The sequence below is a fragment of the Bombina bombina genome, chromosome 12 (genome assembly GCF_027579735.1).
Source record: "Bombina bombina isolate aBomBom1 chromosome 12, aBomBom1.pri, whole genome shotgun sequence".
NCBI classification, from domain to species: Eukaryota; Metazoa; Chordata; class Amphibia; order Anura; family Bombinatoridae; genus Bombina; species Bombina bombina.
Window position 1 is genome coordinate 3,131,943 of NC_069510.1, and position 13,600 is coordinate 3,145,542.

At 42.7% G+C, this 13,600-nt stretch overlaps 1 protein-coding gene across 2 annotated transcripts in view; it reads left to right on the forward strand.

Moving 5' to 3' along the window:
* Positions 1–13,600, forward strand: part of LOC128643001 (surfeit locus protein 1) — a 182,515-nt gene that overhangs the window by 50,254 nt on the left and 118,661 nt on the right. The gene's annotated exons all lie outside the window — the stretch shown is intronic.

The following is a 13,600-nucleotide window of genomic DNA, read 5'->3' on the forward strand; positions in this document are numbered from 1 at the left end:
ATGTGATAACACGTACTGACAGGATGCAACACACTCGCATATACTTGTATATACATAAGTATGTGTGTGATGTGATAACACGTACTGACAGGACGCAGCACACTCGCATATACTTGTATATACATAAGTATGTGTGTGATGTGATAACACGTACTGACAGGACGCAGCACACTCGCATATACTTGTATATACATAAGTATGTGTGTGATGTGATAACACGTACTGACAGGACGCAGCACACTCGCATATACTTGTATATACATAAGTATGTGTGTGATGTGATAACACGTACTGACAGGACGCAGCACACTCGCATATACTTGTATATACATAAGTATGTGTGTGATGTGATAACACGTACTGACAGGACGCAGCACACTCGCATATACTTGTATATACATAAGTATGTGTGTGATGTGATAACACGTACTGACAGGACGCAGCACACTCACATATACTTGTATATACATAAGTATGTGTGTGATGTGATAACACGTACTGACAGGATGCAACACACTCACATATACTTGTATATACATAAGTATGTGTGTGATGTGATAACACGTACTGACAGGACGCAGCACACTCACATATACTTGTATATACATAAGTATGTGTGTGATGTGATAACACGTACTGACAGGACGCAGCACACTCGCATATACTTGTATATACATAAGTATGTGTGTGATGTGATAACACGTACTGACAGGACGCAGCACACTCGCATATACTTGTATATACATAAGTATGTGTGTGATGTGATAACACGTACTGACAGGACGCAGCACACTCACATATACTTGTATATACATAAGTATGTGTGTGATGCGATAACACGTGCTTAACAATAAAGTGGGTGTGTAGTATTGAGAGAAAGAAAATGAAATGATACCTTTATTGACAACCATAAAAAAGAGAAGAAAAGAGTGTGTTACAATTCCTTATTGTCTGATAGGAGGGTTAAATTCCTCAATACCCTCCTGCATAGTCGCTTGTCAGATATATACAAGGGAGTGAAATTCAAAGGACAGTTAAAAATGTGACCAAGGGCTTGTGTCGTATTAGTGTCTAAATACAGGGACACTATTATAGTTGTAAGTGGTGAGGTTTCACCTAATATCAAATGTATTCATCTAGGTGCTATTCCACTCCTAGTGTCAGTTATAACAACTCAGTATAGAGCACCCATATAAACGTTTCGCACACTCATTCTTAATTACTTAGCAATTAAATGAATACACTCATTAGAGTGTCACCACATCTGGGCTTCATACATCATGCATGCACATTTGTTTCCATAGTTTTAAGCACTTAGAGCAACTTTGTTTCACATCTTGTGTAGGCCCTACTTAAAGTGATCAAACTGCCAATGTAACCATGCATTATATTAAGGGGTATCCCACGACTTTCATGTGGTAACAAAGTATCAACATTATGAAGAGACGTATGAGAGAAGGAGATTAGTGCTGATATCTTTCAAGCACCTATCACAGCTATGTTTACAGGCTCCGCCCAACTCTCTATACTCATTCTTAATCTCTTAGCATAAAAATAGATGCCAAAAACATTCATCTTACACCATTCATATCATAGCATTTTTGTACAATGTTTTACAGTCTCAGGCTATTCTGTATATATCGATATAATATCTAGTACGGGCCGATATATTTCAAGCCTAGCTAACAGTTTGCCAATAGACTGGTATACTAAATCAATCGTCCTACGGACTTTGCTTAATGCTATGACGTTGCTAAGTAATTTTAGAGGAGCTAATCAGTGCCGATATTTCTTTCATGTAAGTGGCAAGAGTCCATGAGCTAGTAACATATGGGATATACATTCCTACCAGGAGGGGGCAAAGTTTCTCAAACCTCAAAATGCCTATAAATACACCTCGCACCTCAGTCATACCTTAGTTTTAAAAACTTTGCCTCCTATGGAGGTGGTGAAGCAAATCGTACTTGATTTCTCCTACATTGGTGTATCCGGTCCACGGCTTCATCCTTACTTGTGGGATATTCTCTTCCCCTACAGGAAGTGGCAAAGAGAGCACACAGCAGAGCTGTCCATATAGCTCCCCTCAGGCTCCGCCCCCCCAGTCATTCTCTTTGCCGCTCTGAACAAGTAGCATCTCCACGGGGGTGGTAAAGAGTATGTGGTGTTAGTTGTAGTTTTTCATTTCTTCTATCAAGAGTTAGTTATTTTAAAATAGTGCCGGTTTGTACTATTTACTCTACAGCAGAAAGTGATGAAGATTTCTGTTGAGAGGAGTATGATTTTAGCACCAGTAACTAAAATCCATTGCTGTTCCCACGCAGGACTGTTAACCAGAGAACATCAGTTGGGGGGAACAGTTTGCAGGCTTAACTGCTTCAGGTATGATCAGTCATGTTTCTAACAAGACCATGTAATGCTAGAAGACTGTCAGAAATTCCCTCTGGAATTGCTAAGCCATTTTTTTTTCTAATAGACTCTGTATAAAATGATGGCTTATGTTTAGGGCTCTATGCTGGTTGACACTATTGTGGGCTTTAAAATCGATTGCTTTTTAGCATGTTTTTCACTATAAATAAGGTGTTTTTTCAGACTTTAAAACACTTTTGTGGTTTAATTTCGGCCTGGCACTTATTTGGACACCTAAATCTAGTCAGAAAGGCCCCTCCACTCTAGAATGAAGAGGGAGGAGGCCTCATTTTTAGGCCTAAAATTGTGCAGTTGTTTTTGCCTAGGCAATCCATGCAGCTTCATATGGGGAGTCAAGAGGCATCATAAAAGACTCCAGGGAGGCTTATTTCCTGCTAAAATAATCCCTAATGAAGGTAAAAGGCTACAGTGAAAGCTGTTGCTAGTACTGTAGTGTGTTAACTGGTTAATAACTGTTATTAACTCCGGTTTGGGCATTAAGGGGTTAATTGATCTGAAAATTTGTGTGCAATCTTTTCAAAGCATTAAGACTCTGTGGTGAAAATTTCATTAAAATCGGATGTTTATTTCATGGTTTTTTGATATTTCAGTAAAAAAAGTGTGCTTTTTTATTATTTAAAGAGACAGTAACGTTTTTGTCAAAAATAATTTTTATTGCATTATAGTTCTGTTTAAGTCTGTTAAACATGTCTGAGTCTTCAGATAGCCTATGTTCTGTATGTCCAAAGGCCAAGGTGGTTCCATTAAATTTATGTGTGAAGTGTGCCATAGCGTCCAAACAGCTTAAGGACAGTACAATCACGCTTAAAAATATAGCCCAAGATGATTCTTTAGCTGAAGGTAGTGAAAATAGCTTGCTTTCCTCTCCTTCTGTGTCAACACCAGCTATGCCCAGTACATCTAGCGCACCAATTGCGATTACTATGCAACAGTTAGCAGCAGTAATGGATAATTCTATCGCAGCATTTTTATCCAAACTGCCAGCTTTCCTAGGAAGCGTGATTGCTCAGTTTTAAATACAGAAAATGAGCAAGTAGACGCAGAGGATAATTTATCTGTAGTGCCCTCACATCAATCTGACTTGGCGGTGAGGGAGGGCTTGTCTGAGGGAGAAATTTCTGACACAGGAAAAGTTTCTCAGCAGGCAGAGCCTGATACCATAGCATTTAAATTTAAGCTAGAACACCTCCGTGCTCTACTTAAGGAGGTCCTGGCTACTCTTGATGATTGTGACCCTTTGGTGGTCCCAGACAAATTGTGTAAAATGGATAAATTCTTAGAGGTCCCAGTACACACTGATGCGTTTCCGATACCTAAGAGGGTGGCGGATATATTTCTTCTCCCGATAAACATTTTGGAATTGAGAGCGATATTCAATGCGCTCCAGGCATGGCCTCAACTAGCGGAGGCCAAATTCATCAGTTTTCAGTCGGACAACTTGACGACTGTTGCGTACATCAATCATCAGGGGGGAACAAGGAGTTCCCTGGCGATGAGGGAGGTATCCAAGATCATCAAATGGGCAGAGGATCACTCCTGACATCTATCAGAAATTCACATCTCAGGAGTGGACAACTGGGAAGCGGATTATCTGAGTCTTCAGACTTTCCATCCGGGGGAGTGGGAACTCCACCCGGAGGTTTTTTGCTCAGCTGACCCAGCTATGGGGCATTACAGATCTGGATCTGATGGCGTCACGTCATAACTTCAAAGCTACGCGTTACGGGTCCAGGTCCAGGGATCCCAAGGCGACATTGGTAGATACCTTAGTAGCGCCTTGGTTGTTCAATCTAGCTTATGTCTTCCACCATTTCCCCTTCTCCCCCGGCTAGTAGCCAGGATCAAGCAGGAGAAGGCTTCGATAATTCTAATAGCTCCTGCGTGGCCACGCAGGACTTGGTATGCAGACCTGGTGAATATGTCACCAGGAAAATTTACCATAAGATATGGCGGAAATATCTTTGCTGGTGCGAATCCAAGGGTTACTCATGGAGTAAGATTAGGATTCCAAGGATACTATCTTTTCTCCAAGAAGGATTGGAGAAAGGTCTGTCAGCTAGTTCTTTTAAGGGACAGATATCTGCTCTGTCTGTTTGGTTACACAAGCGTCTGGCAGCCATGCCAGATATTCAGGGTTTGTACAGGCTTTAGTCAGAATCAAGCCTGTCTACAGACCTGTGGCTCCTCCATGGAGTCTAAATTTAGTTCTTTCAGTTCTTCAAGGGGTTCCGTTTGAACCTCTACATTCCATAGATATTAAGTTACTATCTTGGAAAGTTTTTTTTTTTTTTTTTTTTTTTTTTTTTTAAGCTATTTCTTCTGCGAGAAGAGTTTCTGAATTGTCTGCTTTGCAGTGTAATTCACCCTATCTGGTGTTTCATACAGATAAGGTCGTTTTACGTACCAAACCTGGTTTTCTTCCAAAAGTGGTTTCCAATAAGAATATCAACCAGGAAATAGTTGTTCCTTCTCTGTGTCCTAATCCAGTTTCTAACAAGGAACGTCTGTTACACCATCTTGATGGGGTTCGTGCTTTAAAGTTTTATCTAAAAGCAACTAAAGACTTCAGACAAACATTGTCCTTGTTTGTCGTCTATTCTGGCAAGAGGAGAAGTCAAAAGGCGACTGCGACCTCTCTGTCTTTCTGGCTGAAAAGCATCATCCGGTTGGCTTATGAGACTGCTGGAAGGCAGCCTCCTGAACGAATTACAGCTCACTCTACTAGAGCTGTGGCTTCCACATGGGCTTCCAAGAATGAGGCTTCTGTTGAACAGATTTGTAAGGCAGCGACTTCGTCTTCACTGTATACGTTTGCCAAATTTTACAAATTCATTACTTTTGCTTCTTCGGAGGCTATTTTTGGGAGAAAGGTTTTGCAAGCAGTGGTGCCTTCCGTTTAGGTTACCTGACTTGTTCCCTCCCTTCATCCGTGTCCTAAAGCTTTGGTATTGGTTCCCACAAGTAAGGATGAAGCCGTGGACCGGATACACCAATGTAGGAGAAAACAGAATTTATGTTTACCTGATAAATTTCTTTCTCCTACGGTGTATCCGGTCCACGGCCCGCCCTGGCATTTTGGTCAGGTTTAAATTTATTTTTTGTAAACTACAGTCACCACTGCACCTTATGGTTCTCCTTTTTCTCCTAACCGTCGGTCGAATGACTGGGGGGGGCGGAGCCTGAGGGGAGCTATATGGACAGCTCTGCTGTGTGCTCTCTTAGCCACTTCCTGTAGTGGAAGAGAATATCCCACAAGTAAGGATGAAGCCGTGGACCGAATACACCGTAGGAGAAAGAAATTTATCAGGTAAACATAAATTCTGTTTTCTTCTATGCTAGGCGCATTCTGAAGCCCAATTCCTCTCAGAGTACAGTGTTTGTCAGAGGGATGTGAAGAGAGTATTGCCTGTTGATTTCATGGTTTCACCTATGGGAAATCTATTCTAAGGCTCTCTGCTATCGTTCGCAGATATTCATCCCCTGCCTTCCTTTACAGATCAACATTATACAGGTAGCCCTCAGTTTACGCCGGGGTTAGGTTCCAGAAGGAATGGTTGTAAATAGAGAAACCCTTGTAAATTGAAACCCAGTTTCTAATGTAAATCAATGGGAAGTGAGTGAGTTAGGTTCCAGGCCCCTCTCAAAATTGTCATAAGTAACACATAACACATTACTTTTAAAGCTCTGAAATGAAGACTTTAAATGCTAAACAGCATTATAAACCTAATAAAATAACCACACAACAAAGAATATATAATTAAACTAAGATTAATGAACAAAAACATTTGCTAACAGCATTATAAACCTAATAAAATAATCACACAACACAGACTTTACTTTAGTGCTCTCCATTGTTAGGATCTTAGATAATATCAGGTCTGCAGCTATTCTATGCATTCCAGTATGGACAGATTTATAGGCAGGAAGATCTTGTTCCTTTGAAAGCTACTCGATAGCTCAGGTCTGGTTACACTGATTAATTTCAGCTTGCTTGTGTTGCATATCTTTGCTGCAACACAAGCAGACAGCTCCACCTACTGGCTATTTTAATCAATGCACTGCTTCTCAATGCTTTTCAATATCAGTCACATGACTGGAAAAAAAAAGGTTGTTATTCTGAAACGGTGCAAATTGAACCGTTGTAAACAGAGGGCCACCTGTACTCCTTTACCATAACCTCTGATGATATTTTTCAGTACTGGTTTGGCTGTCTGCTATATGTAGATTTAAAGACGCATACCTGCATGTTCCCATCCACAAGGACCATCACAAGTTTCTGAGGTTTGCTTTTCTAGACAAACACTTCCAGTTTGTTGCTTTTCCATTCGGCCTCGCCACAGCTCCCAGAATTTTTTCAAAGGTTCTGGGATCACTGTTGGTGGTGCTCCAGTTGCGTGGCATTGCAGTGACGCCTTATCTGGACGACATTCTGGTTCAGGGACCATCCTTTCAACATGCAAAATCCCACACGGAAATGTTGTTATCCTTCCTGCGATCTCATGTATGGAAGGTGAACTTGGAAAAGAGTTTCTTGGTTCCAAATACAAGGGTAGTTTACTTGGGAACCATAATAGATTCCTTATCAATGAAGATATTTCTGACAGAAGTCAGGAAATCAAAGATTTTCGATTCTTGTCTAGTGCTTCAGTCCTCTCCTCGGCCGTCAGTGGCTTAATGTATGGAAGTAATCGGTTTGATGGTAGCGGCTATGGACATCATCCCGTTTGCCTGTTTCCACCTCAGACCTCTGCAGTTATGTATGCTCAGACAGTGGAACAGAGATTATGCTGATCTGTCTCCACGATTACATCTGGAACAGGAGACAAGGGATTCTCTTCTTTGGTGGTTGTCTCAGGACCATCTATACCAGGGAACTTGCTTCCGCAGACCCACCTAGGTGATTGTGACAACGGACGCCAGCCTTCTGGGATAGGGAGCAGTCTGGGGCTCTCTAAAGACTCAGGGGACATGGGCTCGGTCAGAGTCTGTTCTACCCATTAACATTCTGGAGCTGAGAGCAATCTTCAATGCTCTTCTGGCCTGGCCTCAGTTAGCCTTGGCCCGGTTCATCAGGTTCCAGTCGGACAACATAACTTCAGTGGCTTACATCAACCATCAGGGAGGAACTCGGAGTTCCTTGGCCATGACAGAGGTAGCCAATATAATTCAGTGGGCGGAGACCCATAACTGCTGTCTGTCGGCGATCCACATCCCAGGAGTGGACAACTGGGAGGCGGACTTCCTGAGCAGACAGATTTTTTCACCCGGGGGAGTGGGAACTCCATCCGGAAGTGTTTTCCACCCTGATTCTCAAATGGGGACAGCCAGAATTGGATATCATGGCATCTCGGCAGAATGCCAAGCTTCCGAGGTACGGGTCGAGGTCAAGGGACCCTCAGGCGGTACTGATATACGCTCTGGCGGTACCTTGGAATTTCAGTCTCGCATACCTATTTCCTCCGTTCGCTCTTCTATCTCGTGTCCTTGCTCGAATTAAACAGGAGAGGGTGTCAGTGATCCTCATTGCACCGGCGTGGCCTTGCAGAATTTGGTATGCAGACCTGGTGCACATTTCATCTCTTCCACCTTGGAGACTTCCGTTGAGGAAGGATCTTCTACTTCAAGGGCCCTTCCTTCATCCAAATCTAGTTTCTCTGAAGCTGACTGCTTAGAGATTGAACGTTTAATCCTATCCAAGCAGGGGTTTTCTGATTCGGTCATAGAGACCATGATTCAGGCTCGTAAGCCTGTAACTAGAAAGATTTATCATAAGATATGGCGTAAATATCTTTAATCCAAGGGCTACTCATGGAGTAGAGTTAGGATTCCAAGAATTTTGTTTTTTCTCCAAGAAGGTTTGGAGAAGGGTTTGTCGACAAGTTCCCTAAAGGGTCAAATCTTTGCCTTATCTATTTTGTTACACAAATGTCTGGCTGATGTCCCAGATGTACAATCATTTTGTCAGGCCTTGGTTAGGATCAGGCCTGTATTCAAACCAGTTACTCCTCCATGGAGTCTGAATTTAGTTCTCAAAGTTCTTCAAGGGGCTCCGTTTGCGCCTATGCATTCCTTAGATATTAAGTTGTTATCTTGGAAAGTTTTATTTCTTGTTGCTATTTCTTCAGCTCGTAGAGTGTCTGAGCTCTCGGCGTTGCAATACACTTAGCCTTACATTATTTATTTTACAAAATATGAGGAGTCCACGGATTTCATCCTTGTGGGATATCGCCTCTTGGTCAGCAGGAGGAGGCAAAGAGATCCACAGCAGAGCTGCATAAATAGCTCCTCCCTTCCCTCCCAACTCAGTCATTCTCTTTGCCTGTATTAGTGATAGGGAGAGGTAAAGTGAGTTGTTAGTTTAGATTCTTCAATCAAGAGTTTATTATTTTTAAAATGGTGCCAAAGTGTGCTATTTTACTATAGGGTGTAACCGTATTCCTTGTCAGCCTCTAGAGTAGAGCTACAGGTGGCTTTAAGGCAGTGGGAACTGGTGGGGTTTTACCCTCACTGTGCCTCCCATATTAGTGCTGCCCTTCTGGATTGATGGTCTTAGCAGATAGTAACTAAGGCCCCTCTGTGTCCACAGATCTGCTAGAGGGAGAAGACCTCTTGTTCCTGTGAGACGTTTCATGCTGTTACTCAGCATGGAGGTAAGTGCAGTCTTCTTATTCTGGAACATAAAATTAACTCGGATCAGACTGTAGGCTTACCTATCTGATAAGTGGGGAATTAGATTTTATAGACTTCCCTTATTATTTGGAGATAACTTTATCTCTATGTGATCGAGGGTGGTGTAGTTATTGGGCAGTTTTTCAGTAGTCTTAGACGACTCAGCTGCTTCCTTCAGGACTGCCTTCAAGAGCTTAAATTATTATGGCAGCCAGGAGGGTTTTCCGTTTTTTAGTGACATACGGATGTTATGGGTGACTGGGTTGTGTCCCTGGAAAAAAGACAGTTACATTCATTTATCCACCAGATGGGGGGTCCGGAGGTACTCTGTCCCCCATCACAAGGGTTATGTGTTTAATTATAGCTGCTGATTTTTGCATCTATTAGAGGTATAATGTTGTTCGTTTTTTCATTTTAAAGAGACAGTAACATAATTTCCTAGTTAAATTTTATTGTGTCTAAAACGATGACTGTGCGGAGTATGGTGTCACCGGTCTCTCTGTATCGCAATAGCCTACAGGTGGTGTCCAAACTAATTTATGACCCACAGGCAGTGCTCTGCGGTTCTTAGCTAAAACCTTGATTTTCATTACGAGGTCTGTTTGCAGCAGTATTTCTGTCGTTTTTGGCTTGTTTCTGCACGACAGAACTAAACCATTCTTTTAAATTTAAAAAGACAGTAACATTTTTCCTGTATGTCTTCATTAAAGGAATTGCAGCTGTTTTCTGGGGTTTTTTCAAACATCCTTTATGACGTTGGATGGTACAAACTTTCAAAAGCCTATGTTTCTTTAAGAATTAAAGAGACAGTTAAGTCTTGTTCTGTGAGCATTGTGTTTCATGATTTTCAGCTGTTTTTTTTTTTGTCTCATCCTCAGACCTAAGGGATGAACCAACAAACACACTCTAGCCTAGAGTACATTTTCAGTATTAAAAGAATAGCTATCCCCTCTTCAGCGATTGCTGTTGGGGAGTCTATTATCAAACTGCCTCTTATTTCTCAGGGCCTTTATTTCAATTTAATGGCCCGCATGCAGTACCCCTGCCTGTCAATTCGCTCTCCACTCAGGGTTAGGAGGCATTCTATGTTTTTACATTGGGTTTAGCATTGCTGGAGGAATTATTGTCCTAACTGTTTCTCCTTGTTGCTGAGAAATTCCGTTTTAGATGGATAGGAGTGATTTCGTAAATCACTACGTGGACTTAGCTACCCCTAGAGGATAGTCCTAATGGGCTCATTTTTGGTTATGGGACACTCTCCAGAGTTTCCAATGGAAACCATCTGTGTCCTCTGCTGCCGTCACTGGTGTGGCGGCATATTGGGTGGTTCATTTATTTCCCTTCTCCCTGCCAGTATTACACTGGGAGCGTTGATGGCCCTGTTCCAGCTCTTGGAATATTTTGATAGAACCTTAGCTTTATGGATATGTGTCCCATGGCTGGGCTTTCCGTTCTCACTTGAGTTTCGAGTTCGGATGTTTTTCTCTAGGAGGCAGTTTCTGCTTTCTACAGGTCTAAGGATCAGATACAGGGAGATCCATCCTTCCGCTTTGTAGGTCGCCTCTCGGTCCTGGGGGATGATTGTTCCAGTTCTAATATTAGTGGATTATGGGATACATATCTTCATATCCACAGAGATCGTTACCAGTTTCTGAGGTTTGCCTTTCTGGCCAAACATTTTCAGTTCGTGGCTCTAACTTTCAGTCTAGCCACGGCACCCAGACTTTCACAACTGTTCTGGGGTCTCTGCTGGCGGTTCTGGAACCGCGGCATGTGCAGTGGCGTCTTATCTGGTCGATATTCTGATCCAGGCGTCATCTTATCAACTGGCTAGTCTCATAACAACATTGTTTTGTCCTTCCTGAGGATTCATGGGTGGACGGTAAATCTGGACTCGAGTTTGCTAGTTCCACAGATCAGGGTTCCCTTCTTGGGAACTACAATCAGCTCTATATCCATGAAAATCTTTTTGCCGGAGGTCAGAAGATTAAAGATTCTGTACACATACCGAGCACTTCAGTCCCTTCCTCAGCCGTCAGTGGCTCAGTGTATCATTACAGTTGCAGAGGAAGGAGATGAAACCGAGCAACCTTATGTGCTTCAACAGTGGAATGGAGTTTTATACAACTCTGTCTCCTCCAATAGTTCTAGATCAGGAGTCAAGGGACTCTCTCTTTTATGGTGGTTGTTGCCGGATCATCTGTCCCAGGGGACCTGCTTCCACAGTCCCTCATGGGTGATGGTGACAACGGATGCCAGCTTAATAGGATGGGGAGCAGTCTGGAACTCCCTGATGGCTCAGGGTGTGTAGACTCGATCGGAGTCTTTGCTTCCCATCAACATCCTGGAGTTGAGAACAATATTCAGTGCGCTTCAGGCTTGGTCTCAGTTGGCTTCAGCCGAGTTCATCAGTTTCCAGTCAGACAATATCATGACTGTAGCTTATGTTAATCATCAGGGAACAAGGCGTTCCCTAGCGATGACAGAAGTAGCCAGGATAATTCAGTGGGCGGAGGCTCACTCTTGTTATCTGTCGGTAATCCACATCCCAGGTGTGGAAAACTGGGAGCGGATTTTCTGAGCAGACAGACTTTCATCTGGGGGAATGACAACTCCATCCAGAGGTATTTGTCAACCTGATTCTCAGATGGGGCAGGCCGGAGTTGGATCTTATGGCATCTCATCCGAATGCCAAGCTTCCAAGATACGGGTCCAGGTCCAAGGATCCCCAGACCGAGCTGATAGTTGCTTTGGCATTGCCTTGGTCGTTCAGCTTAGCTTATGTGTTCTCTCCATTTGCTCTCCTTCCTCGGGTTCAAGTCAAACAGGAGAGGGCTTCGGTGATCCTCTCGCTCCTGCGTGGCCGCGCAGGACTTGGTATGGCGATCTGGTGGACATGCCATCTCAGCCACCTTGGAAGCTTCCATTGAGGAAAGTCCTCATTCAGGGACCCTTCCATCATCCGAATCTAGTTTCTCTGCAGCTAACTGCTTGGAGATTGAACGCTTGATTTTTCTGATTCGGTCATTGATACCTTGATTCAGGCTCGTAAGCCTGTTACTGGAAAGATTTACCATAAGATTTGGCGTATATATCTTTATTGGTGCGAATCCAAGGGCTACTCATGGAGTAGGGTCAGGATTCCCAGAATTTTGTCTTTCTCCAAGATGGATTGGAGAAAGGGTTGTCAGCAAGTTCCTTAAAGGGACAGATTTCTGCTTTGTCTATTAAGCGTCTGGCAGATGTTCCAGATGTTCAGTCTTTTTGTCAGGCTCTGACTAGGATCAGGCCTGTGTTTAGACCAATTACTCCTCCTTGGAGTTTGAATTTAGTTTTTATTGTTCTTCAAGGGGTTCCGTTTGAACCTATGCATTCCATGAATATTAAGTTATTATCTTGGAAAGTTTTATAGTTGGTTGCTGTTTCTTCTGTTCGCAGAGTTTTCAGCTTTACAATGCGATTCTCCTTATCTTATTTTCCATACAGATAAGGTAGTGTTGCGTATCAAACCTGGTTTTCTTACTAAGGTTGTTTCACATAACAATATTAATCAGGAAATTGTTGTTCCTTCCTTGTGTCCTAATCCTTCTTCTAAGAAGGAGCGACTGTTACATAATTTGGACGTGATCCGTGCCTTGACGTTTTACTTACAGGCAACTAAGGAGTTTCGTCAATCTTCTTCCCAGTTTTGTTGTTTTTTTTTCTGGGAAGTGTTGGGGTCAGAAAGCTACGGCTACCTCTCTTTCTTTTTGGCTGAAGGGTATCATCCATGTTGCATATGAGACTGCTGGACAGCAGCCTCCAGAACGAATTACCGCTCATTCCATTAGGGCTGTGGCCTCCTCTTAGGCATTTAAACATGATGCTTCTGTTGAACATATTTGCAAGGCTGCAACTTGGTCGTCTCTTCACACTTTTTCCAAATGTTACAAATTTGATACTTTTGCCTTGTCCGAGGCTGTTTTTGGGAGAAAGGTTCTTTAAGCAGTGGTGCCTTCCGTTTAGGTTCCTGTTTGTCCCTCCCTTTCATCTGTGTCCTATAGCTTTGGTATTGTATCCCACAAGTAAGGATGAAATCCGTGGACTCGTTATATCTTGTAAAAGAAATGGAAATTTATGCTTACCTGATAAATTTATATCTTTTACGATATGACGAGTCCACGGCCCACCCTGTCATTTTCTAAGACAGGTCTTTATTTTTGTTAAACTTCAGTCACCTCTGCTCCTTGGCTTATCCTTTCTCTTCCTAACTTCGGTCGAATGACTGAGTTGGGAGGGAAGGGAGGAGCTATTTTTGCAGCTCTGCTGTGGAGCTCTTTGCCTCCTCCTGCTGACCTGGAGGCGATATCCCACAAGTAAGGATGAAATCCGTGGACTCGTCATATCGTAAAAGAAATAAATTTATCAGGTAAGCATAAATTTCCTTTTTCCATTCAGATAAGGTAGTTTTGCGGACTAAACTAGGATTTCTTCCTAAGTTTGTTTCAGACAGGAACATTAATCA